The sequence below is a fragment of the Hylaeus volcanicus genome, chromosome 7 (genome assembly GCF_026283585.1).
Source record: "Hylaeus volcanicus isolate JK05 chromosome 7, UHH_iyHylVolc1.0_haploid, whole genome shotgun sequence".
Lineage (NCBI taxonomy): Eukaryota > Metazoa > Arthropoda > Insecta > Hymenoptera > Colletidae > Hylaeus > Hylaeus volcanicus.
The window spans coordinates 5,526,526-5,531,807 of record NC_071982.1 but is presented as its reverse complement, the minus strand read 5'-3'; positions in this window follow the sequence as shown (position 1 = coordinate 5,531,807).

Genomic DNA, 5,282 nt, shown 5'->3' with positions numbered 1-5,282 from the left:
TGAAGTTGAAAGCTTTGAAGTTGAAAGCTTTGAAGTTGAAAGCTTTGGAGTTGGAAGCTTAGGAGTTGGAAGCGTTGGAGTTGAAAGCTTTGGAGTTGGAAGCTTAGGAGTTGGAAGCCTAGAAAGTTATGATGATGAGTGGGAATATACATAATCCCATAAGAGCTCTACTAGGGCGGGTACTAGGCCCTCAACTACGTCTACTACAGCTACAAGGCTTTCAACTCTCTCTACCCCCCTTGTCGCAGCAACAGTTACCTACAGCTTCCCTCACTCCCTACATTCCAAAGCAGGAGGACCCCCAGAACTGAGCTCCTGCGACAAGAATTCGTCTCGGGTCCAATCCAGCTCGGTCCACGTTCGGCCACACGCAACTGTCGAATCCCTCGGCGTAGCGTGGCCTTAAGTGACCCAAGGCCTAAAATAGAGTTAACCACTCCATGGCAATGTTTTCTCGCTGGATTCGCGTGTCTGCCAATTATCGCGAACAATCACGGCTATGCCGTGTGTCAATCGGGCAGAGGACCAAGCCGTGAGCCGACTGACAACAGCGCACTGCAGCCAGAGGTCAGCCCCGCACGCATTAACGCGTGCACGCCGCGATGAGGCCGAGCATGAACAAGGTGCATGATCAGTCAACGACAATGAGGTAAGTACGGCCAACATAGATCAGGATGATCCTCGACTGAACGCGGCGAGACCTACTTCTTTCACGTGTTGAGGCTTCGTCTCTCGTGCGATCCCCCTCCCCGCCGCCCTCTTTCAATTCAGGAAGCTTGGATCGTCGGGCCAATTCCCTGTCGCGTGCAGTCGCGCACCGCGAGCGAATCGAACCTCGTCGAGTCCAATTCACGCTTTCCACGAATCCAATTCTCTCGGAACGTAGACATTAGAGATGATACAGCGCGGGATCTCAAGGATTGGTCCTACACGACTTAATGTTTATGCTTAGTATCGATAGTAGCATCGATAGGGGTGAAGTTAACAGTCGTTGAGGATAATAGACTGAGTATCGATCCATTGATGAGATGCCATTTGCACTCGACAAAATGTTACTCGACACCTAGATGCCATTCTGATCGATAGAAAGTGAGCGACGATAATTCCCTGTCCCTCGAATATCGCTACATTTCCCTGGTGGAAATGTTAGGGATAAGTGGCTCTCGAAACGTGCTACGATTGGTATGTTAACAGCCGTGAAGCGATCGAGTCGAGACCGCCTCTTGGAGCTGTCGATTGGACGCCAGTTATGGCGGACAATTGCAATTTGGGCTGGTGTCGGAGAGGCATCGTATATTAAGACTAATGATCCGAGCGAATTACGTGGAGTTACATTGTAATCGCCGGGCATTACGTTTAGGCGGACTGTAACTCGATGAAATATAGTAGTCTCTGTATGTCGAGTCGATCAAGTAGTGTAACGAGAAAGAGAGATTCGAAGAAACGAACGCGGGACGAGCCTAGCAATTAACGTAATTTTAAACAAAACACCTTAGCTTCCTGATTGACTGAAAAAATGGCGGATAGGCCACCTTATTAATCCAGCGCAACAGCGAGCAATTATGTTGACTCGCCGTCTCAGCTGGACTCGTGCTCCTAGGGTACAATCATGTTTGATCATTTAACCAGGACCGAGCGAGGCAATAGGTGAATTAGACCACTAAGCAGAATTATTTTCGCCAATCACTCCTCTCGGTCCACTCCGAGGTTCCGTCCCATTCGATTAGTGTTAACCCTGCTATTAACCTGTTGAGTCTGGCCTATCGTGAATGCCCCGTGTTATACGCTCGCTCCGGTTCACCGTGATTGCGGCTGGGAGTGGAGGAATAGTATTGCTCAAATGGTATCGGATATTTCGGCTGATCATTCGATTCCGATTACTGTTGGGCGTTCGAGTGAAGTGATCCGTGTATCGTATCGACGGTGATTCACGCTAATTGCGATAACTCTAGGCGAAATTATAGCGCGTGTGGATCCAAGAAACTGATCTAGGGAAAAGTGTCCTAAAGTTATGAATCATAACTTTGGATTTGGACGCTTAGCTGTTGGAAGCTTTGGAGTTGGAAGCATGGAAATTCAAAAAGCTTTGGAGTTGGAAGCATAGAAAGTCAAAGCTTTAGAGTTTGAAGCTTTGGAGTTGGAAGCTTTGGATTTGAAAGCTTTGGATTTGAAAGCTTTGGGGTTGAAAACTTTGTCTTTGGAGGCTTAGCAGTTGGAAGCTTTGGAGTTGGAAGTATAGAAATTTATAGCTTTAGAGTTGAAAGCCTAGAAGTTAAAAGCTTTGAAGTTGGAAGCTTTGATGTTGGAAACTTTGAAGTTGGAAGCCTAGTATGATGAAGAGTGGGAATATGGATAATCCCATAAGGGCTGACTCAGTCACCTGATAGCTTGTTCCCAAGATACATCTCGAAATAGAAACCTCTCGAGTACATATAGGACCTTATGATCCCTTATACTAGATACTATGATGAGTGAGAGCATAGGGCACCAAAGGGTGGCTAGTTGGAGCTACTTCAGAGTCCTACTGCGATTACCTACAGAACACTACGATCCCTTACACTTTGAACTTAACAAAGCCTACGAGTGGCAACCATAAGAGGTAGCCAGTTGAAGCCTAACTTCCCCACTTCCACAGTTGATAAGTCAACTCTCGACTCTCAGCTTCGCTGAAACGAGGTTCAACGATTCAATTGCATCGTTACACGAGATGTCACCCCCCCCCCCCCATCCCTAACAGGGTACCCCGGATGCACGGGCGCAATGAAATCGTAACCGTCCAACCGCTTAAATTGAATATGTAGGGTAAACCTCGTCGAAACGTTTCAGCCGGGTACCTCCGCTAGCCACGAGGCACGCTCGTTGCAAGCGCCGTCCTCGCGCCGCGCTAAAAACGGCCGGCGGCCCCACGAAGGCAACGGTTGACCGCGACGATAACGTTTCCCGATAGCAAACGAATGATTGGTGACGCAGGAATCGACGCGTGGCTTCGTTCGTCGCACAACGGTTCCGCTTTTTCCGCGAAACGCAGTAGATGTGATGTCATCCAGCACTGACGGCGAGGTAACGCGTCAGCGGACGCTTCCACGTGTCGCAGTCGCTCGACGCTCGTCTGCGGGATGAAAAATTTCTCGTAGGTGACTCTGTGCTCCTCAACGATGACCTTATGCAAGAGTTTATCGGTCACTGCGAGCCTATCCGGATAGCGAGCCACTGATGCATCGAGAGGCGAGTGGAGATGTTGCAAGGTCTGGGATTGAGTAAAATTCAAGTACAGTAGAACTTTGGTAGAGTACGTGGAGGGCTGGAGGGTACTGGGCTCAGATAAAGAGGGCTGGAGAGTACTGGGCTCAGATATAGGGGATTAAAGGGTCCTGGGCTCAGCTACTAGAGGCTGGAGGGTACTAAGCTCAGCTACTAGAGGCTGGAAGGTACTGGGCTCAGCTATAGGGTATTAGAGGGTACTGGGCTCAGCTATTAGAGACTGGAGGGTACTGGGCTCAGGTATGTAGAGGGCACTGACCTCAGATACAGGAAGTCAGAGAGTCCTGGGCTCAAGTGAAGAGGACCAGAGGTACAGTTGGTTAGAGGGTACAGGGCTCAGATACAAACGCCTGTAGGCTACTGTGCTCAGCTACTATTTCATATATCCGAGTCTGAACATGATGTTCTTATAAACGAGGTCCAACCAAGCTGGAGGAGTTGTCTCAAAAGATGGATGCCTCATAGGTGTCTAAGTATTCCTTCACAAGACGACCTCGTGCAACATTTCTTTCCCCTCTACAGCGACAAGAGCACGTTGCAGAGAGCTGTCTGAGAAGATAGATGTCCCAATAGGTGTTTCAGTATTCCTCACGAGGTGATGTCTTGCGCAATCATCGCGACTATGGCGAATTACCTTCGGCAACGTTCCGCGAACTGCGCACTCCTATTGAAGTGCAGCGTGACTCGGGTTTCTTGAATTAAACAAGGTTGCAATCTTGATTAATCACTATGACAGGGTACTACAGAAACTTTCTCGCCCGAGGCGTTCTTCGTACCTAATTCCCTGCAACATGTGGCCCCGAGCCCCCATTGAGTTATTAATAAGAGAGTTGCTAACATTCATTGTGATTTCAACTTCATCGCGATAATTACGTTGTATGATTTGCAGAAACGAACATCGAGTGTCGTTGTCCACCTTCTGCATACCGGGTGCACAAAAGATCACGTGGATGAATTTTTTGTAGCTAGAATACGAAATGTTTTTGAGAAATTCGCATCGCTCGGCGAAATTCTTACTTTTCCCTTAATTGGCCGGTCAAGGTCACTTTCCCCCACCATTCGTGGACAGAAACAAACGCACTCGCAGATACGACTCCCTAATAGAACCGATAGTTTCGTTAACAACAACATTAACGATCGCGATGAAAATTATCGGTCAATAAATAATCCTAAAACTAGGCCAATCAACTTGAAGTTTGTACAGCAACAAATAATAATGCGTTCACACGATAAAACGAGACAATTATTATTTCCTCGATTGCCGTATCGGCTTCAGGTCGTACACGAGTCGACCTCGGACATCTCTTGCTTTTCTCTGCTACCTCCAGCGAACTCTTCCATTGAATTATCTAGGAAAATTGTCTTATCTTCGATGATAAGACAATTGCGAGCGATGGAATAATATTTAACAATGTATCGCCTATCGACACGGATGAACATATTCGTCTGATTGTCTTTTGGTTTACGAAGCTTTTAAAAAAATTGTCGATACCTATCGTCGAGGTTAAATATTTTAGGTTATGCTGGCATTATTGTGTATTTTAGGTTATGTATCGAATAAGAATAGCGAGAACCGAGATGGAATCTTGATTATCCCTATCATCCATGTAGACATTTTTCTTCAGATTCCCTTAAGGAACTGAAACATTAATGAAAGAGCCTAACTGGCGAAGTATCCGGGAGTCACAGTTCACGCTAATGTTTATGGAAATCGTACCGAACATAGTGATTATGGAACGCGAAACTAAGCATTTTATTATCTGAGAAAGTGAAACAAACGAGAAAAACATCGTACGTCTATCACACTTCTTAGAATTGCAAGCGTGATAAGGAGTACTGTAAGTGCGTTCTTAGTCAGGTTACCTTCTCGAACGTCCAAGTTCTCGCGACTTATTATAAAAGTTACATTTGGATTTGGAAGCTTTGAAGTTGAAAGCTTCGGAGTTGGAAGCATAGAAATTCAAAGCTTTAGAGTTGAAAGCTTTGGATTTGAAGACTTAGCCGTTGGAAGCTTTGAAGTT